Source organism: Ursus americanus, chromosome 27 (genome assembly GCF_024610735.1).
Source record: "Ursus americanus isolate L20-20 chromosome 27, mUrsAme1.1.p, whole genome shotgun sequence".
Classification (NCBI taxonomy): Eukaryota; Metazoa; Chordata; class Mammalia; order Carnivora; family Ursidae; genus Ursus; species Ursus americanus.
In genome coordinates, this window is record NC_142153.1 from 39,815,953 (window position 1) to 39,837,819 (window position 21,867).

At 47.0% G+C, this 21,867-nt stretch overlaps 1 long non-coding RNA gene and 1 pseudogene across 2 annotated transcripts in view; one reads left to right on the forward strand and one right to left on the reverse strand.

Moving 5' to 3' along the window:
* LOC123784514 (uncharacterized) overlaps positions 1-21,867 on the reverse strand; it is a 127,949-nt gene that overhangs the window by 27,874 nt on the left and 78,208 nt on the right. For both annotated transcript variants that reach the window (XR_015722029.1, XR_015722030.1), the window contains exon 6: positions 19,543-19,601. This is a non-coding gene — a long non-coding RNA (uncharacterized LOC123784514). The remainder of the gene's footprint in view (positions 1-19,542; positions 19,602-21,867) is intronic.
* On the forward strand, positions 11,006-11,284 carry LOC148107658 (small ribosomal subunit protein uS14 pseudogene; annotated as a pseudogene).

A 21,867-nucleotide genomic window follows, 5' to 3' on the forward strand; every position in this document is an offset into this window, starting at 1 on the left:
CTCTTCTTTGCTTGGGGTCTGGGGTTTTTATTGGTGATTGTGGTCATCCAGGACCTGGTCAGAACAAGAACAAGGGCCAGGGGTCCTCCATAAGTCACTCATTCACTGCACTCAGAGGTTTTGGCATCTAAGTGTTTGGAGTCAGCGGTCTCGGAGAACGAACGGTCTTGGAGAACCCCGCCCGGTCATTCCTTAGTTATTACCTATTGTGCTGGAAGTCTCCAAAGATATCATGATCTCTTTGTCCCTTACAAGGAGGACATACGCCATTTGCATTACAAGGCAAATGTAAAGTGCAGGCGGGGGTACAGGCCCTAGGAAGGACAGATACCCGAAAAGGAGCAAAGGAACAATAAATGACTTTTCAATGCAGTCCCTTCAGTTTCCCTGTGTCATTTCCAGGACTGTATTAACCAACCGTAGAAGGAGAGATGTAGGGCAGAGAGCAGGTATGCTGGGCTTGGACTCGAAAGGCTCTCCCCGCACAGGGCTATTCCCCAGCTGTGAGCTGGCACCTGAGACTGGGCCATGCTTATGGCCCCTTGGACCCTCAGTTTCCCCACTGGTAAAACGGGCGAGAGGTGTGAATTAATTCAGTTGATTCTGAAATCCTAATGCAACAACTGGTACTGGACTGGGAAGAAGTTTTTGTTTTTCAGGGGTCCACGTAGAAATGAACACCCCCCAAAAATGTAACGAGTTTTTCATAAAGCGAATTTATTTCTGTTAACACACTAAGTTATATTTTGTTCTAATTCACTTTAGATGTAACGTCATGGGGGTGATAGTAAATAACAGGTGCTTTAATTACTTTATTTGAGGGAATAACAAGTTGGCAAATTCTATATTGGTCTTCTATATCCTTTTGTGGAATTTTATCAGTCTGTGAAATCCCCAAATCTGGAAACTGTTAGATGAACTAAACGCTAAGTTCCCTGGGTCTGCTCTAAACTTCTTTGTGTCTATAGATTTGACCCATTGGAAGTACCTGGAGAGTATTTAAATAGTTGAGAGTCAGATTTTGATTTAACGTTCAAAACGGTGCGTAATGCTTTGGCAGTAATATATTCTCATAGCATTGGCTGAATTTAATTGACATCCCGGTCTTACTCCCTATGGTCTCTTACAAACCGTTTACAGCAAAGACTGTATGCCTCCCTTTCACCACTGCTGAATAGTTAACTCTGACAAGAGCAACCTACCCACGTTCTTTCAGAAAACCTTGAACAAAGGACATTACCCTCACCTTTTACCTAGACAGCAGTCAGCATTTGCACTGTTACTAATCTTGCGAGCATCCCAGGCTGACCACACTGCCAGAGCTGGGCTCATATGCAGCCCATGTCACCTGACTTCATCTCAGAGAGAGTTGAGGGGTGACTTCAGCCGACGGGACTCTGAGCAGATGAGTTTGTGCTTGGACAACAGGAGGTTACTTCAAAGTCTCCATTTGTGAGTTGCTTAATGTGTTTATTTCCATTTACTATGGAAGGGCCTACTGGGGCTGGAGAAAGGACAGGAATCTTCATCTATGCTAATATTTAAATATCACTATACTGATAATATGAAGCTTTATTTATTTATTTATTTATTTATTTATTTATTCATTTATTTATTTAAAAAAGCTCCATGAATTAGTTTCAGGTTTTTGCCTGAGTATCGCAGTTTCCACTCAAGAGATACAATCCCAACGCTTCCTGAGTTCTACTCTACAGTAGGTTTTTATAAACCTGTCCCTTCTATTCGGAGGACTTATCTCAATCTGCAATGGGATGTAATTACATATATTTATTTGTGTGATTATCTAAATAATAGCTGTCACTCCCTCTGGGTGCAAAATGCTAAGAGATCAGGGATCGGATTTATCATTATACACCCAGCACGTAGCAGGCTCTCCATACCAATGTTCACTGGTTGAATATGTAAGATGAAGTCTCAGGGCACTTGTCTCTGCTTAAGGACAAGCTGTCAAAAAATACTTGCTCTTTCTCAACAGCCAGCTTTCTGCTGCTCTGTGCCCTCAAGTCTAATGGCTTGACATTCATACTAAAACCAAATCAAGGTGCTGATTCGAACCATTTGGCTATCAACCAACAACCCTTTCTAGCTTTTTCTGAAATCCCTTTCCCAGATTTTTAACCTGCTAAAATGGTTCTATATCTGGCCTAGTTTATAGCAGAAGGTGATGAAATTTTGGGATTGAGCTTTTTTTTCTCTTCTGTCATGACAAAATCTGCCAGAAGCCAAAGACCACGGGCATTCACCCGAGTTGGCTCCTTATAGAACTATGGGCTGGAAGAGGTGCCTCTCTTGTGCTGCAAGCAGGGAGCAGCCCTGCCCTAGGGACAGAACAGGTTCTGGAAACAGGGTAAAGGTTATTCCAGGGCAGTGAGGAGGCTGATACTAAACCAAGACCTGGCACCAGCCCGTTCCGAGCAGGTGCAGGGAATGTGCAAGCTGAAGGAGACGATTTCTAGAGCCAAGAACCTTGACCTCCAGGTCATGAGCACCTCAGTCCTGGCCATGACTCAGGCGGGGACTTAGCTTTCTTTTCGAGTGCTGATGCAAGGGGCCCATTTCCGAACCCAAGGCGGAGAAGGTGGTCAAGCATGACGTCAACAGTGGTAAGTCCTGTTGATGGTCTGTAGCCCCTGGTAGGGAGAGATGAGCCGGGCACTTTACCCTGTGATCTTCTTCCAAAGACCCACAACCCCAGGGCAACCGTGAGAAAAACAAGTTAAGGGATGGTCTTTGAAATAGCTGACCATGACTGCTCAAAATTGTCTGCTGTCATCAAACTTCAGGAAAGTCTGAGAAACCGTTCCAACTGAAAACACAGGACAACTAGATGTAAAGAATACCAAGTACCAATTAATGAAATCTGAATATAGTATGGACTGCACTTAACAATAACATATCAATATTGGTTCACTAATTTTAACAAGTCTACCATACTAATGAAAGGTATTAATAATAGAGAAACCTGAATGTCCACTACATGGGAACTCTGTACTATCTTCGCAGTTTAGGATGGGTACAAATTTGTACGCATATTCTAGATGAAATCCTGTAAGAGAAAAAGGACTGGGGGAAATCTGAATAAAGAATGGACTTCAGTTCATAACAATGTATCAGTATTGGCTCACTAGTTGTGACAAACGTACCATAGTAATAGAAGATCTTAACATCAGGGAAACTGGGTGACCCTTTGGTAAATCTAAAACTATTCTAAAATAAAAAGGTTATTGAAGTAAAAAAGAAAAGTCCCAACAACGCCCATCATCTACACCACCCACTCATTACTGTGACCCCCAATGCCACCTCCTCAGTGGGAACCCTCCACTCTACCTGGTGGGTCTTCCAGACCTCACCGCCCGAGCCCCAGCAAGCATTCCGCTCTGCACCCCACCTGCTCAGCTCTGCCTCCCTCCCCCCTCCCTTCAAAACTCAAGATCCTGCCAGGCCGTTGGGGTGAAGGGAGCCTTCTTCCACAGTTCTGCTGCCATGACCCCTCAGACTTCCTGACAGTGCCCTCCTCGGAATTCTTACACTAGTTCCCTCTTCTCTCCTTTTGGATTTGCATTTTGTCAGTCAATGTCATTGACTCCATCTCTCCCCCAGCAAAGTGTAAACCACTCAAGGGCATTTCTCTGTGTCCCCACAGCACTTATGCCGGTCCTCCCACGCTCCCGATCACTTTCCTCCACCTAAGAGAGGCTTCGCCAATGGTTTTTAAATTGCAGTAAAAACTACAGAGCGGGAAATTAAGCATTTTAGCCATTTTTAAGTGCACGGTTCTGCAGCATGAAGCACGTGCACATCGTTGTGCAGCCGTCAGCACCAGGCATCTCCAGAACTTACTCATCTTCTCAAACTGAAACCGTGTTCCATTAAACGCGAACTCCCCACCCCCCTCCACCAGCCCTCCACCAGCCCTCCACCAGCCCCCGGCAACCACCATTCTGCTGTCTCTATGAATTTGACTGCCCTGGGGACCTCATGTAAGTGCAATCATACAATCTTTGTCTTTTGTGACTGGCTTATTATTTCACTTAGCATGTCTTGGAGATTCATTCACAGTGTAGCATGTGTCAGAATTTCTTTCCTTTTTCAGGCTGAATAGTATTGTGCTGTATGTATAGACCACCAAGAAAACCTGTTTTTTAAACTTCCTAGAAGGGTCACAGGTATCACAGGAAGACTCTAAGGAAGGAGGTCATGGGTGGAAATATGCCAGACCTGATTCTTGAGCTCATCACCTCTCCCTGCTCAAGACTACTTGGGTCAGAGTAACTGTGATGGACTGTTTGTGTTCTAACCTAACCCCCAAGGTGATGGTACCAGGAGGCAGGGCCTCTGGGAGGTGATTAGGTCAGGAGGGTGGGGCCCTTATGAATGGGGTTAGTGCCCTTTTAAAAGGGACCCCAGGGAACTGTCTTGCCCTCTCTGCCATGTGATGATATGATGAGAAACTGGTCATCTGCAACCCAGAAGAGGGCCCTCTCCAGAACCCGACCCTGCTGGCACCCTGGTCTCAGACTTGCAACCTTCGGAACTGTGCACAACAGATTTCTATTGCATATAAGCTCCACAGTCTCTGAACTTTTGTTACGACAGGTCAAACAAGGTAAGACGTAGCCAAGATCAGCCTCCAGCCCACTCTCCGACCTCAGTCTGTATGAGCGAGTGGGTGCCTTTGTGTTAAATTTGCTAACAACCATTTATAGACATGAATAACGTCAGTGTGGGGCCCCAGGGCGACTCAGGCAGTTAAGCATCTGTCTGACTCTTGATCTCACCTTGGGTCTTGATCTCAGGGTCACAAGTTCAAGTCCTACAGTGAGCTCCATGCCCAGCAAAATAAATAATAAAAATAAATAATAAAATGAATAACACCAGCATCAAAAATTAGATCACATGCCTATCAGGCCTTACATGGATTCATTTATAAAGGTAATCACTGTGTCCACATCTTGTCCATCCTGATCACGTGATTATAAACTTGCTCTTTGCCCCAAACAACTGATGGTCTATTCTTCCCACTGGCCCCAAACCACAGCACTTTGCAGCTGACTGACGGAAATCCAACCGTGAGTTTGCACCATGCCCTCCCTCTGAATACCTCGTTTACTCGTAACAGTGTTGCTGCTGCGGCTAAGCTCACATTGGATCATACTGGTCAGAGTAAACAAAGGTAACCGCTTTAAGGGTAAATCCTGAATCTCAGTGACCTAATACGATGCACGTTGGTTCCTTGCCCTTGCCGGACAGGTCGCTCCCCTGCAGGGTGAGTGTCCACAAAGTGACTCAGAGCCTTCCTTCTAGAGGTTTCACCACACAGATGCCTTTCCTCTGGAGTGGGAGGGATAGAGAAAGCAGAAGCGCCACACCGATCTGAACAGCCTCACACCAGAAATGACATTTGCCTTCTCTTCATAGTCGAGTGATACGGCCTAGATGCAAGGGGCAAACACGCCTTCCTGAGTGTCCAGGAGGAGGAGGAAATCACACAGCGTGGTCTCCACCACAGTTTCGTCACGCAAACCTCGAGCTCGGTGACCCTCTCTGAGACCGGAAGGGTCTTTGGCTAATTCTCTGCAGAGTCTACAGGAGAGATTTGCCCAGGAAATTCCACTGTTGGGCTTCATGGTAATAAGAGCTGTCATTTACTACGTGCTTACTGAACATCAGACATCAAGGCCAAAGCTTTAAGTGCATCAATTCATTTCATCCTCTTCATCATTTTATCAACAAGTACAATTACTCTTTCAAGATTTTATTTGAGAGAGAGTGAGCGAGAGAAAGCATGAGCAGGGGGAGGGTCAGAGAGAAAAGGAGAAGCAGACTCCCCGCTGAGGGGCTCAATCCCGGGACTCCGGAATCATGACCTGAGCTGAAGGCAAATGCTTAACCAACTGAGACACCCATGCGTCCCTAATTATTATTTTACAGATGAGAAAATACCTCTGGTTCCCTGTACTGGTTAGCTAGAGTTGCCATTAACCACAGACTAGGGGGCTTAAACCACTGAAATTTATTTCTCATAGCTCTGCAGGCTGGAAGTCTGAAATCGGCTGTCAGCAGGATTCATTTCTTCTGAGGCCTGTCTCCTTCACTTGGCCTCCCTGTGTCTTCACATGTTCTTCCCTCTGTGTGTGATATATTTGGGTCCTGATTTCTTCTTATTATAAGGACACCAGTCACATGGGTGTAGGGCTCGTCCTAAAGACCTTATTTTAACTTAGTTTCCTCTTGAAAGAGTTTATCTCCAATGATGTTTACATTGAGGTACTAGAGATTAAGACTTCAACATATAAATTTGGGGGGAACACAGTTCAGCCCATAATATCTCCCAACTTTTCTTTTGCGAATTTATCCTATAAAAGTAGTTAAGAATGTGTACAAGGATTTCACCATTAGTTGTTTATTGTTTAGAACCTTGCTGCTAGTAACAAATATATCTTTTAGGAATGAATTCAGCAGCAATGGACAGAAAACCCAACTTCAAATCACTTAATGCTACCTGGGAGCTTGGGTGTAGGTGATAATTGGTACGGGTCACTGGCTCTCTGAAAATTTCTTGCTGTTCTCTCATACCCATCCCCTCATGGTCACGTAATGGCTGCTGCAACTCCAGACATCATGTCTTTGTTTAGGCAGGAGGAGACAGAAAGAAGGATTGCATTTTCTGCCTCTTTTTATGAGGAAAGAAAAACTTATCCAGAAATCTCCACAGAAAACTTTCTCTAATGTCTCATGGATTGACACTGGGTCCCTAACCCAGGTCCAGCTGAACAACTGGGAAGTAGAGAACCTTAGGGTGAGTTTTAGGGCATACAAAGCTCTGGGGTACCAGGTGGGAGAGAAAGAAATCTGTGTAGGAGTCACTGAGGCTCTATTTTAAACATTAACATTCCTAGAACGTTCTGGGTGGATCGGGACTGCTCCAATTCACCCGGGAAGAAGTCAGGGCTGGTGATGTGGGCTCTGCAAGTGGATCCGACAGTTCTATGGGGAAGGGCTGACACTCACCCCGGGTGTGGCTCAGGCAGCCCTCCCTTCCAGATTTAGCGTACTTTTTTGGAAGCAAGGCTAAATTTATGAGTATAAGCTTAAAAAAAAAAGAAAGAAAAGAAAAAGGTAGTAGCCTTGGAAATTTGGTTGTGGGCATCACTATTACTTGCTTGGGAATCTGGTGCTCTAAGATTCAAACCATTTTTCTACAATGACACTCCAGCCAGTAAGAGAACAAGGCCAGTGGATCACCCAGGCCTAGGTGAACAGCTTACACTCTCCAACAGCCTCTCCATCTTGTGTTTGGAATAAGAAACAAGGCTTCTGGGCCCTCACGACTTTTAGGCAACTGAGGAGAAAGGCCGCCCAACTGCTGTGTGCAAAGACTCAGACAATTAACTGGAAAGATAGAAAGTGAGCCCATAGGTAGGTTGTAAACATGCCAAGTAACTTTTACATGTTTCTGAAACTTCTACAACGAACATGTTTTAGCTTTGTAATAGGAAACAAAACATAGTATTTTTTAGGAATAAAGGTAGTTACTATTGACAAAAAGAGAACAAGCCCAAATTTTCAATTATTTCCAGTTATACTTCTCATAACAGCAAAAAAATTGTAAACCATCCACACGCCCAACCTTTAGGGTATTGTGGTACATTCTTTAAAAGAATATATATGAAAATATATATGAAAATAATAAACATGTGGACTGTGTCAACACGTGGCCAGTGTGTATGAATAGAAAGAATAAAGACACACAATTCATTGATTGCTACCATGGAAAATCACGTTTAGACAATGATAAGAAGAAAAAATAAGAGAGTTAGGCAAACAGTTGGCATTTTCAAGTGAAAGGGTTCTTTGTGTGTATGGGAGGTGTGAGATGTAAGCCTCCATAGAAAATGGTTTTTAAAAATAGCAAATCTGGTTGCTGTGGCCCCATTTTCCCTCAGGTTCAAAACTTCAGGGCTGTCTTGCACCAAAGAACATAAGAAGCTCCTTCTCCAATCTTCCTCCCTAGCTCTGCCCATCCTAGAATCTCAGGGCTCCGGGTCAGTCGTGGGTCAGTCTGTCTCTCTCTTGCCTTCCCACAAACCGAGTTCAGTGGACCCGCTCTCTATAAACTTGCCCTCTGCTCCTTGGTAGTTAGCCAACGTGGATGAATTAATCTCTGCTTATATAATCAGTGAGGACATACTAGTGTTTGTATCTTTCCTGGTAAATATTTTACTTTCTTATAAAATATTATTTTCTACTCCTCCTGTCCCCCAGTTTTAAAAGTAAAGGTGCCCATTATAAAGAATTTCTAAATTTTGCAAATTACATTGCAAAGCGATCTGTGACATTGTTGGGGCCCGCCACGTTCACAGTCGTTCCTGGGGGATCCTTACCCACGGTGTGCATGCCGCGTGCGAGCCTTGTGGCTCTGCCGCTTAGCCAAGGCTGGCTGGACCAGGGCGGACACCCGCCACAAGGTTCAGCCAAACCATGAGCTGGCCATCATCTTTGAGGTGGGCTCTTGAGATGGTCTGACCCTGTGGCCACTGTAACTCACTGAGCCAACAAACAGATCTTCTCTCTTGGGGAACTACCATGTGAGGAACGCAGGAGTGAAAAGTGGATAAGGAGGGGTATTAGCCTACGGACATCCAGTACAAAGGAAAGGAACGAGAGCTGGAAGATGCAGGAATTGGGCACCCACAGGAGCCAGGGAGGAGAATTAAGGGGAGGAGACGGAGTTCAGCTGGTGGTAGAAGGGGAAAGGGACCACGTTTGTACTGTACCTGGAGATAAACAGTGTCTGGCACACGGAAGCCCTCCAATGGGAGTGAGAAGGCAGCACATGCAAGTATTTTGCAGAAGTGGGGGGAGCAGTACTGCTGCTGCCTTTATATCCCCCACCCAGCACACACACAGCTTGGGTGACCCCAGAACCACTCCACTCCCCTTCATCTAAAGTGTTAGGAGGGACGCCTGGGTGGCTCACTCAGTTAAGTGTCTGCCTTCAGCTCAGGTCATGATCCCGGAGTCCTGAGATTGAGTCCCGCATCGTGTTCCTTGCTCGGCGGAGAGCCTACCTCTCCCTCTGCCTGGCGCTGCCCCTGCTCGTGTTCTCTCTCTCTCTCAATAAATAAAATCTTTAAAAAAAATAATAAAGTGTCAGGAAAATCCTGGTCTACCAACTTCCATCCCTCCATCCCTAAAGCCAGAACACAGCACCTGCCCTCCAGCATCGTCCAGTTGAACGCCCTGTGACCGTGGAAACTGTTCTATAGCTGAGTGTCCCCTACATTAGCCACGCTGAGCAGATGTGGCAGGTGCAAATGAGGGACCGAATTTCAAATTTTTCTTTAAGTTTTCAGTCTAGTTGGTTAAAACTTAAATAGCCACACGAGGCTAGTGATGAGCCTACTGGACAGCACAGCTCTAGAACAAATCCAGTCCCCGAGGACAGAAGACATGGAAAGGTCAGTAGATTGGCGTCCGGTGTCCAGTCAGCCCAACTGTGGGGTGTATGTCGATTCTGTAGCCCAGGCTCTGTCCTCCAGTTCTCAGGACACGGCTCCTCTTTCGCCCGTCCTGCTGCAGCCCCTGCTCAAGTTCCCCTCCCAGTCCTCCACCCTTGCTCCCACGCATCCACCTTGCTCCTTTTTGCCCTCTGGGGACCCATCCTGTCCTTGGCCCCCTTCACAGGTTAGACGCCAGTGTTCCAGACACCACGTTCCACTCACCGGCGTTGGCCTGCCCCTTCCTCTGAATGTTTTATTCCAAGCCTCCATGCTTATCTTTGAGAACTGACCTCACCCCTTGGGACTCCTCCTAAATGCCACATGTGCCAGGTGTGTTAGAGGGAAGAGTGGACAGAGGGGAAGCACGTGCAGAAAGAGTAGCTGCAGAGCCAGCCCTGTCCATCCCAACTGAAGCAAGCTTTGCTGGCTGCTAGCACGAAGCGAAGGGAAATACGACAGAGGTTCCTGGATGGTCTGGTTTCAAAGGTCCCCCTGACGCCCCTCCAGCTGGAAGTCCGCACAAGCACCTCCCTGCCCCACGCCCAGCCTGCCTCCACACAGCCCCTGGGGACACAGCCACAGTCCTGAGGAGAGGTTGGCAGAGGTCCCCTTTCTTGCCCATCCAAAGTCAACACCCACCTTCCGAGCTTCGGTTTCCCAGTAGAGGATGTGGGTCTTCCCGGGAAATTGGGACACACGTGGCATTCACTGGGGCTGGATGTGATGGAGACTGTTTGCTCACACTGCCTCAAGTCCCTCACCCTGTCCCTCTGGACTGTGGTATCCCTGGTTTGGCCTTCTTATCATCACCTAAGCTGAAGGCTGGCAAGAGTTCGGACGGGAGGCCTCTTATGTCTCTGCATCAAAGCTATTTAAAGTTCTCTGAAGGGCAGGAAACGAGATGCCACATTTGTTGTCCACGAGCAGTTTCCAAAAATGACGAGATCTTGTCAATGATCATAGGGTTAACATCATTCATTGCTAATATGGCTACGATGACAAAAAGCTGTGAGAGGAAGCCACATATTTGCAGTGTGTATTTGGAACACGAGCGGTCAGGAGATATATGGCAAGGTCACCTGGAGGGGCACTTTTGTCCATGTTCATTGCCCTGCCCTCGGGACACTCCCTGAGAGCCCCGCTGTGCCTCTCCTGCTGTGGAGAGAAGAGTGAAGAATAATGGGGGGTGGGGAGAGCAGTAGTCGGGAAAATCTGGTGCTCTGTTAAAAGGGGATTCTAAATTACAGCCACGAAAGTATTATGTGAATCTGTCATCTACTACCACCTGGTCCCTTAGCAACTCAGCATTTAGTGTCAGACCTTCGAAGCTAAAATGATTAACTGAAATGTGGCTAAATATATATAAAACTTGATTACATACTCTCCTGAGTCCCATTGCCGTCTGAAGATGTGTAATAACCAAACCGTGTTTCCTTGTCAAAACCCGACTGGAGCCTTTTGCCTCGTTGCATCCAAGAGAGCAAGATGGGTCACCAGCAGCTCTCCTGGAGCCATCCGAGGAAATTTGGCCAGGGTTCTCGTGCTTGCTGTGTGTGCTCCAACCGGCACGGTCTGATCCGGAAATACGGCCTCAATATAGGCTTCATTAAGTTGGATTAAGTGAACTTCCTTGAATGGGTCATCCAAGATACCTCCCTCAACTGCAGATATGCAAGATGCCTACCTTAATGCCAACTCACTGTACATAAAATAAAAATACTCTGATTATGAGTGCTTTAATGTGAAAAAAAAAAAAAAAACCCGACTGGAGAACAGAAGGCTCCGACTGAGTTCACACCCCAGTTATAGGGCCCCCAGTGGTCATCCGACACAGGCTGTGATCAGGAAAACTGAGGCCTGGAAGGATTCTTAGGAAAGGTTACCCATCTTCCACAATCTAGAAGGCAAGAGTGATGGTCTTGTCAAGCTTTCCTGTGTGTTGTTCGGCCTTCCTCTGATGAGTTAGGTCTGTGATTTCCCGGGGGTGCCATGGGGACACCCGAAGGGCACCAGCTGCGGGCTGCAGAAGTCACGGGCGATTGTAGGACCCCCGCGGATGGACTTTAGAAACCTTTCACATCAGTCTCTGTCCCACGCAGGGGGGCATATTTCGTGCACAATCTGTGGTTGCACAAGATGAAAAGTTTGGATTTTAGCTGAAATGTCAGAGATGAGTCCAACGGCATGTCATCAGCCCTACGAAGCAAACGGTTAACACTGGTCTTGTGAGCGTTCATCGCACCTTGTCGCACCTTGCTCGGAGGTGTTCCGGTCTGGGGAGCAGTTCACACTTGAAATTGCTCACATGTCTCTTCCAAGGTCGGAGAGATTTAACCGATTTGGTGCAACATGAGAGCTAGCATAGTGTGGAAGCCATGATACGTGGCCTGGCCTGATAAATCAGTTCCGTCCGTGTGGATTTGACCAGTCCCATTCTGGTTGAGACAGGGGAGGAGAAGAGAGCCCCTGAACACAGATGCCACTTTTAAGCTTTTGTACCAGGGGTGAGCCTCTGTGCCAGACACTCCCTATGTCATCTCACCGGATCCTCACTGCAAGTCTGTGAAGATAGGAGCACTGTCACAGTTGCGAGGGAACCAGATCCTATAGTGTCCTGAGCCTCACAGAAGCCAAGTCTCCTGCCCAAGGCCAAAGCCTGGACTCTCAGCTACTGCACTGGCAAAGCAAGGCTTCTAGAATGCGTCCTTTTATATCCAACAGTGGTGGTGTGGACTCGGCTCAAGGCTGTGTCCTTGGGGAACTTGTCACAGGTTAGGGAGCTTGTCAGCCCCTGCTGGCTGGGCAAGAACCCTCAGGGAGCGGTTTTCACTTGAAACGGCATTATGACTGGTTGAACGCAGTTTCTTTCCATCTGGGGTCTCATCTATTGATCACCAGGTGCCTTGTATGTACCCACAAAGTCCATTTACAAAGCAGAGACATCCAGAACCCCGGTGATCCAGCCAATCAACCAATTCTTAAGTTTGGGCTGACAGTGTGGGTGCCCTGGCCTGTGGCTGCCAGAAACTTCCCTACAGACTTGACATTACGTGATAAAATGGCTTTGGATGGTTTCGGTAGGACCCATCCCAAAATACACACCCCTCTGTTGCTCTGCATCATCTGCAAAGGACCCTCCCTCCATCTGGCCCAACGACGGACCCACCTATGCGGCTTGGGCAGCTCCTAGCTGGGTAGGTGCCAACTCGCCCTCTCTCCAGAGGCCCCTCCTGCAGTTCAATCACGCTCTGGATCTATTCTGGGCCACATTCATTTCCCGCGGTGGAAATTAGGTTTTGACAGTGTTCCTTTCACATGTAATCTGTTCATTGTAATTACAGCCAATCTCTTCAGCTCAATGAGGACTCTTCCTGAATTAAACGCATGGTTCTGCCAGAACACAAGGCCTGTTCAGAAGCCCCTCCCTCACCCTCTTTTTGCACCTCCTCCCGAGGCAGGAAATCATGGGATTTGTTGCTGACCCTTGCCTTTCACCCACTCTCACGCCACAAAGGATGTGCGGGGACATCCCCCTGGCCAGGGGACACCTAGTGGTGAAAGGGGTGAAATACAACCACAACGGGTTCAGAATACTCTTTTTTTTTTTTTTTTAACAGCTTTATCTAAGTATGATGGACATACAACCATTCTATACGTTAAGGTATACATATACATTGTGAAATGATCACCAAAATCAAGCTAGTTAATATGTCCACTGTCTCCACATAGCTACCTTTTCTTCGTGTGTGTGTGTGTGTGTGTGTGTGTGGTGAGAAAACTTAATCCGAGATCTGCTCTCTTAGCAAATCTCAAGTATACTAAACAGCATTGTTGGCTATAGTCGCCTTGCTGTACAGTAGATCCCCAGAACTATTTCATCCAGTGAAGGAAAACTTTGTACCCTTTGAGGTTAAGGATATTCTTTTCAAGTCTCTCCTTTGTCTTCATTTATTTTTCAGGGTTTGTAAATCATATCATGGAAGGTAGAATGCTGTGTACCGGAGCCTCGCTACCTTTTTTTTTTAATCCACCGTTTCTAGGGGAACTGGCCTCGCTCCCCCTGTCAACTGCATTGGGTCCACAAGCATGTATTTAAAAACAACACTCTTACTTTCAGAGTTCTTTACCATCATCCCCAAAAGTAATTCCAAGCATCTCTTAATTGGAGGGGCAGGGTTAGCATTTGGCACAATAGAAGCAACAAAAGGTGGGGGAAAGGGCCTCAGCTAGCAGGGGCAGGACAGATTCTGGTCCCTGCTCTGCCCTGTGGACCACGCCCATCCAGCAGGTCACTGACCTCTGAGCCTAAGTCTCCTGAGCTGACCAGATGATGATGAAGATGATGAACCATGGGATCCTGAAGATTCCTTCCAGCTGTAAAACTGTATAAATCTATGACATGCAGGGGCGCCTGGGTGGCACAGCGGTTAAAGCGTCTGCCTTCGGCTCAGGGCGTGATCCCGGCGTTCCGGGTTCGAGCCCCACGTCAGGCTCCTCCTCTATGAGCCTGCTTCTTCCTCTCCCACTCCCCCTGCTTGTGTTCCCTCTCTCGCTGGCTGTCTCTATCTCTGTCGAATAAATAAATAAAAAATCTTAAAAAAAAAAAAATCTATGACATGCAACGGACTATCACTCAGACCTCTTGAGGGCTTACGAGGCTAAAGGTGGAAGAAAATTAGAATCTGTCCTGGTAACCTTTCTGGTATGTGAGCACTAGTTATGTGGGGCACAGGGGAATTGGCCAAAGGGTCCTGCAGTCCCATTTTGCAAGCCCATTTATGAATTATTCATGTCTTACAGCCAGCATGAAAGGGGAGGGGGTAATTGCTGGTTTGACCTCTGAGAGGAGATAAGCTCCGGGAAGGAATGTTGTTTGCCAGAGAGCATGGAACATGGGCTTTTCAGATGAAAAGGGACTTTACAGATGTTCTAGCCAGCACCCAGCCACTTGCAGACAAAGAAAACAACACGTAGCCTGACTTAAGAGATGGGATCAAGATCACACAGCTAGCTCACTGCAGAATCGGAACATTGCACCAGGAGCGAAGAGACTCGAGGTAGTCACGGCCCAGCCGGTCCAGTGGTAGAGAGACTGGTTTCCACGTAAGCGTTCACAAAAGGCAAAGGACAACACAAAACTGTGACAAATGTAAAAAGTCATTGCTCTGTGCTCGCCGCAGTCACAAGCAGACCCCAGAGGTCCTCGAGAGAGGAGAGAGAGCTGGTCCCCAGGAAAAGGAAAGGACAACTCTGGGGAGACTACTGATTTCTTGGATACAGAGCCTGACTGAGGACAAAGGCCTCATCTTCTTGAATTTTGGGCCAAATAACAAAATGCTCCGTTTAAAAATTTTCTAATGGTGTTATTTAACGCAAAGAATTACAACACCACTAAATTTTCTCCCCGAGTGTTGGCATACTGAAGAGAGGTCAACTTTACCAGCCTCATGTCTTTCTACTGCCCTGCTTCCTGACCCCCCTCCAACCTCACTGCTGGTCTCCTTGCCAGTCTCCAAACCTGGCGGTCCCCTTCTTGCCTCAGCACCCGTGCACAGGCAGCTCCTCTGCTCGGCATGCTTGTCTGCTGGGATCTACCCAACTCACTCCCTGGTCTCCTTCAAGTCTGCTCAAATGTCATCTTTGCAGGAGCCTTCCCTGACCACCCTCTAATCTAGGGGGCCATCCCACCCCTGGCCTCTCACCTGCTCGCTTTTTTGGTAGAGGTCACCACCTCCAACCCCCATACTGTGCCTGTCTCCCCTCTTGTGTGCAAGCTGCGTGAGGGCAAGGACTTCGATCTGTTGTGTTCTCTGTGGGGTCCCGGGGCCCGAGTACGGTGTCCAGCACATAGGAAGTGCCATGTGAATATTTCTGAGTGTGTGCAAGCTTTGACCTGCTCCCTGGTTTTTGTCTCTGCTTTCCTCTGCCTTCAGAGTGTCACCTTTCTCCCAGACCCGCTCAAGTCCCACTCCCAACTGGCAGCGGTTCATCTGCCAAGCTGACAGTCTCCAGCTGCCTGCTTTTCATCTGAGGAAGCTGGAAAGGTTAAGAGAATTGCCCAAAGTCCTAGAACCAGGACTTGAACTTGGATCTTTTGTTGACCCCCAGCCCAGGGCTCTTCCCATAGCCCTGCGTTTCCCCCTAGTGGGGCTCCGGTCCCCACCTGGATCTGGATTTCTCCGCTGGTAAGTAGGAGGCCTCCCTCCAGCTCACTTGAGCAATGTTGCGTCCTGACTCTGCCACTAGTTAGACGTGTGGCTTCGGCCAACTTACTTGACTTCTCACTGTCCTGGGCTTCTCATTCGTTAAGGAGAATATCTGCCTTATAGGATGTTCCAAAGGATTAACCAAGATGGGGGAGCACAGACCCTCCCATAGTGTGGGGTAGTGCCTGGTTTTTTCTTTCCCTTTTGCTGGCTTCTGAGGAAAAAGTAATTAAAATAAAAACAAAAAGACATTACATCTCTCAAAGTTTCCTGTGTTGCCTTCACCTCCACGGCTGAATTCCTAGCAGACACTAAATACTTAGGGAATAAAAGCAAAGTTAAAGGGGAGGTGAGGGGCACCTGCGTGGCTCAGTCGGTTAAGCGTCGGCCTTCAGCTCGGGTCATGAATCCCAGGGTCCTGGGATCAAGGGGTCCTGGCATTGAGCCGTGAGGCATCGACATCGGTGTTGGGCTCCCCACTCAGCATGGAGCCTGCTTCTCCCTCTGCCCCTCCCCTCCCCTCCCCTCGTGCTCGCTAGAGATCCTGCTATTGCCACTCAAAGAAAGAAACTGGCATGGACTGTAACCATGGAGGCAGACCTTCCAGAGACAAAGAACAAAAAATGCATGAGTGTGTATGTTGTAGGAGCCATGGCACCAGCACTGAGAGATGGACTCTCGCCTGAAGTGGATGAAGAGTCCCCGAAAACCCCAGCCCTGGCCTTCTCCTGCCCTCACAAGTTCTTGGGAATAGTTCATCCTGAGCCGAGTCTGCGTCCGCAGTGGGCCACACACCTGGACACATGGTGGGAGGCTGGAGAATGGCCCCCAGAGATATCCGCGTTGCAATTCCCAGAACTTGTCGACGTCACTTCATATGGCAAAGGGGACTTTGTAGGTGTTTAGGTGACGGGGTTTGAGGTGGTGAGATTATCCTGGATTAGCTGCGGGTGGGGCCTACATGCAATCACAAGGGTCCTTTCAAGAGGAAGACAGAGGGAAATTTGGCTCCAGAGGGGAGAAGGACACGTGAAGGCGACTAGAAACTGGAAAAGGCAAGCAGACAGATTCTCCCTGGAGTCTATTCTATTCTATTCTCTTCCCCCAAAAAGAATGAGAAAGGTTCTCAAGTGTTAGGGAAAACAGCACCCATTTATGGAAGCCACCTCTACCTAAGGAGGAGTAACCCTAACAGTCATCTGATGCCAGAAGAGAGTATGCAGCAGGTTTTACAGGGTTTCAGGGAAGCTAATTTAATCCTGGGTATGGGAAACACAATTTAATAAAGCTATTATTTAATTTTTTTGAGGAGGGAAGGGCCGAGAGAATCTTAAGCAGGCTCCATCTCACAACCCTGAGTTCATGAGCTCAGCCAAATTCAAGACTCTGATGCTTCATCAACTGAGCCACCCAGGTGCCCCTAATAAAATTATTATTTAGTCAGGTCTGTCACTTATCTCCTCACTTTCTCTTTCAACGCTCTCTCTTGCTTCCCCCTTACCCAGCATTCTTAAACCCCCAAACCCCCCATGACAAAATTTCACAACTCTGGAGAGAAAGAACAGAGAGCCCAAAGCACTGTGCCTTCTGAAAGTAAATCTATGACCCACCAGCAGATCTCTGAGGCCCAAGGTCAAATCCCAGAAGTTGTTCTTGATTCCTACGTGTTCCCCATTCTCCAAATACAAGTGTTGTCAATACTACTTCCAAATATATTCCAGATCAGCCTAGCTCCCTACAGTTCCACAGACCCTACCTTACACATCAAGACACTGACATCTCTGATCTATACGAATATAAATCTCTCAATCAGTCTCCCTGCTTGTCCCCGTACAGACTCTCTTCTTCATTCAGCAGCCACAATAGTCTATGAAAACCAGATCACAGCACACACCCCAACTCTGGCTTAAAACCTGCTTCTGGCTTCCCAACGTGGCCCACAAGCTGGTCCCCACTGCTTCTGCAGCCTCAGGGAGCCACCTTCCTCTCACTTCTCCACCCTTCAGCTATACCACCTCCTTTCTGCTCCTCAAACCACCAAGATCTCATCTGGCTTGGGGCATTTGTGTTATACACAAATTTAAAAAAACGATTTTTACTAATTCTGATAAGGGCTCTGGTAGGGTGGGAGGGCTGAAATGATACTTTAGGTAGGATGGTCAGGAAAACCTCTGAGGAGGTGACATTTGAGCTGAGCCTGACAGGTGAGGAGAGTTGAACCTTCTGGAGAAGAATGTTCTAGGCAGAAGTAAATAGATTCTCCTTGGAGTCTTCAGAAGGGACCAGATCCGTCCCCATGTCATGTGGGCCGGGGAGACCAATTCTATTCTATTCTATTCTTCAGATTCCGGACTTCTGATCTCTAGACCTCTAAGAGAACAAGCTTGCATTGTTTGAAGCCACTGCATTTGCGGGGATTATAGCAGCGCTAGAAAATTAACATATCCAGCTTGATGAGGACATGCCGGTTCGCTGTGGGAAGTTTGTGCCGCCCAGACGAGGTGAGCACTGGGGACGGCCCGCCAGGTGGTGTGACAGGTCAGGTGTGCAGCTCAGTCACCCCACACGGCTGGCAGCCACCCGGAGCTCTCCTCCAAGCATCGGTCTCTGACACAGCTTCGTGGGGAGGGCGTTGAGCTTCCCTGTTCAGAGATAAGAACATCTTGGCCTCCTGTGGAGCCGGTAATTTGTCCCTCTTGCAAGAACTAGGCAGCGATGGACCTGTGACACCACACCTTCCCTGTGCGGCCTTCAGTGATGGTTTTTCTTGGCAGAACCACAGCTTAGCCACTGGGCAAAATTCAAGTCTAGCAAGTTAGGTCTGCGTGGAACGGGATATACTTGCTTACAAAGCGTTTCAACATTTCCAGGCTGTATTTGCTCCCACATGCTCCAGAACGCTTTTTGGCATCATGATCACTCCCGCGTAGCTGGCCCAGGTCTTCATCACGGAGCAGTCCCCCAAATCAAATCTGAGGCCTAGGAAGTTATTTCAACTAGAACCATCGAAATACGATGTGAGTTAGAATGAACTTCTTACTGGTCAAGGCAGCGGAAGGCAGCGTCTCCGCCTTAGCTGTTATTTTGCTCGTTGAAGAGGGGGGTTGGGGCAACATTTAAGTAAGTGGGCAGAACTCGCTCGGCTTTGCGGTGACTTCCTGAAGTGGGTGCTGGAGGGGAGGGCACGGTGTCTAAGGTGACCCTCTGCGAGGCCACCCAGCTAACCAAACCGACGGAGCCACAGGTTGGGTGATCCAAGCACCACGCCAGTCCACAGTGCTATATGGGTTCGAATGACATGTGAAATGTCACCCGGGCCCCCCGAGATTTAGTCCCACCACCAGAAGGGAAATGTGACAATGGGTAAAGAACATGGGATGGGACGCTGCAGCCATCGTCTGAGGACACCATTTCAGCCTGTTTCTTGCTCCTCTCTCAGGATGGACAAATGCACAAAACGCTACGGGCCTTGCAAGAATAAGGGACCCACCTGCCACAGGCCCCCCAGGGCTGGGACCAAGTGCCTGACGGTGTTGAGCTCAACAACTGAAACCTCTTAACTCAGCAGCCCAACACTTGGTTTCTGGAGCACCGGAATGGTCTTCCCGTCAAACAGATCTGCCGGAGTCTCCTCTGACATTTTCAGTCCCTCGAGGGCAATGACGAGAGACTATTACAGAGCCAGGCTGCCTGGGTTTAAATTCCAGCTCTGCCATTCACTAGCTGCAAGACTGTGGTCAGCTACTTAAACATCTCTGCCTCAGTCTCCACTTCTGGGAAAAGAGGGTAAAAAAAAAACAAACACTACCTACCTCACAGGGCTGTGGTGAATCATGAGACAGGTGAGTCTGTGTCCGTGTCCCAACAGCTCCTGGAAAAAAACATTCAATAAAGGCTGGCTATTAGTTTATTACCGAAGACGAGCAAAGGAGTCACATAAAAGGTCATTCACTAAACGACTAAGTTTTAAAATCAACAGTTTCTATAATCTTTATGTTATGATCAGAAAGTCTCGCTGTTGTAGTAAACGATCGCCAAGTTTTATTGATTTAACACAGTAGAAATTTACTTCTTGCTCAGGGGAAATCTAAATTAGAGCCTATGTCCTTGATCGGCAGGCAGGCAGCTCTTCAAGGGACGCCGTCCAGGGACCAAGCTTCCCTCCATCTCGTGGCTCCACATCCTCCACACGTGGCCCCAAGGTTGCCCTCGGGCTTGTCTCCATTGGAGGCAGTCAAAGGGGGACATGGAGGGAGTGGCAGGGGAAGTTTTGTAGGCCAGGCCGACATGTGGGACCTCTCAAGTGACCCACAGTCCTTTGGCCAGAACACAGCCTACACACCCACCTGCAAGGGAGGCTGGCCAGTTAACAGCTAGCATTCCCTACTACCTCCCCCATCAAAAGATTTATATGACAGGATGACATTGCCTTCAAAAAATCCGACCCCCCACAACTGAATTGGGTTTTGGTTTCTAGTTGAGTTTTAGTTTCTTCCTAGCCATGGCCCACTCAAAGTTCAATATACTCCAGGGATTTCTGGATATAGATACGCTCTGGGGAATGAGAATCCCCTATATATCTCAAATTACAAATGTTGACACTTTCTCAAGTATCCAGGATTTTAGAAACGACAAGCTGGATTTTCTCTCTTGCAATAACATATTTTCAGTTTAATCTATCACCTTTGGATAGCCCCAGATTCACAGATATGTTAAAATAGGTTAAAAAAAATGACACTCAGAATCTAAAATGTGAAACACGCACGAAATGGACATTCAGTGAGCAGGCTACAAAGTGGCTGCTGTGAAACATTTACTTTTTAAATTACAACAAAAGCTCTTAATTTTCACCAAAACTATAAAACACACTTAAAAGCTGGTGAAACTATCAAAAGCACAATTTATTCTTGACTTTATAAACCACTATATTTATTGTATTTTTATAAATACTTAAATTTTTAAAAATGCTAACATTTTGGTTTCTAACAGGGAGCAATAGGGATCTATAGATTTGGTCGTGGTTTGCAGAAAGCATCAACATGAATAGGTAAAACCTTTCAGAGTGGTGATGCCCAAGGTATTACTACAAAAGACGGTCTGTTTGAAGAATGCCTCAAATTTAACATATCCACACCAGAAGTACAAAAGTGTGAATGAAGAAGTAAAATAGTACAATAATTTTTTTAAAGTTGAAATATGCGTAGAATAAAAAATAAGCCAGGAAGCAACAGGAAAAACTATATAATATACTAAAATTTGGTTATTACTGGCTAGAAATTACCAGTGAACGTTATAGGGTATTTAAGAAATTTGAAGAATGGTCCTAAAACTGCTTGAAAAAAGTTAATCAAACCAAAATCTAACAGAAAAGTTTTCATATAAAACTCAGAAATCGGGGTTTCTAGTGATAAAATACGCAAATGTGGTACATTTAAAGAATTCATCATTAGGCAAGTTTAATTTCCAAAAAATCAATTTTGGCAAATCAGTTTTCAATGCATTTACCTAAAAACCAATATCTGCTCTATCCCTTCACAAATGAAAGACACCTGATTACAGCAGGGGTCACCTGTCAAAAGACCAGTCATGTTTTGTATGAACTGACCATAATTTACAAACCATTAATTTTGTCCCCGTTTCAGCCTTGAGCTTGCCTACATTAGTTATTACAAATGCCTCCTTTAAAGGGAGGGGGTGGTGGCTGGACCTACCAAAATGCCAACAGGACACTGCTGCCAACGATGCCAACAATGAGCCCATGTGTCACCCTCATCTTAACTAATTACATATGCAATGACCATATTTCCAAAAAACATTAGGACTGAGGGGTTAGGACTTCAACAAATCTTTTTGGAGGACACAGTTCAACCCCTAACACCACCTTTGCCCTCATTTCCCAAACACTGATGGTCAATGACCATTATTTTAAGCACTCTCTCCCATGCCCTTTGTCATTTCTTTTTTTTTTTTTTTTTAAGATTTTATTTATTTATTCGACAGAGATAGAGACAGCCAGCAAGAGAGGGAACACAAGCAGGGGGAGTGGGAGAGGAAGAAGCAGGCTCATAGTGGAGGAGCCTGATGTGGGGCTCGATCCCAGAACGCCGGGATCACGCCCTGAGCCGAAGGCAGACGCT